Source organism: Pseudogymnoascus verrucosus, assembly GCF_001662655.1.
Source record: "Pseudogymnoascus verrucosus strain UAMH 10579 unplaced genomic scaffold scaffold_134, whole genome shotgun sequence".
NCBI lineage: Eukaryota > Fungi > Ascomycota > Leotiomycetes > Thelebolales > Thelebolaceae > Pseudogymnoascus > Pseudogymnoascus verrucosus.
In genome coordinates, this window is record NW_017263785.1 from 1,487 (window position 1) to 1,853 (window position 367).

A 367-nucleotide genomic window follows, 5' to 3' on the forward strand; every position below is an offset into this window, starting at 1 on the left:
GGTGGTCGCAGGAGAATCATGTTATTGAGATGGGGGATGATGGGAATGATGTCTCGCCGAGGCAAAGACTGCCTCATAAATCGCTCTCTGTGCAAATCGCACCTTCAGGACCATGGGGAGGGGATGAAATGAACACCGACGTCGTCGATATTGACGTCGACCTGGACATCCCACCCTCGATGCCTACAGACACGAATGGCCATGCGATGATGGCAATGTCGCCCTCAGGATCCCAAGTCTCACTTCAACAGATCCAGCAACATCAACAACAATTCCAGCAACAACACCAACAGCGCCAGCAACAGCATCATCAACAACAACAGCAATTACAGCAGCAGCAACACCATCAGCAACAACACCAGCAAGC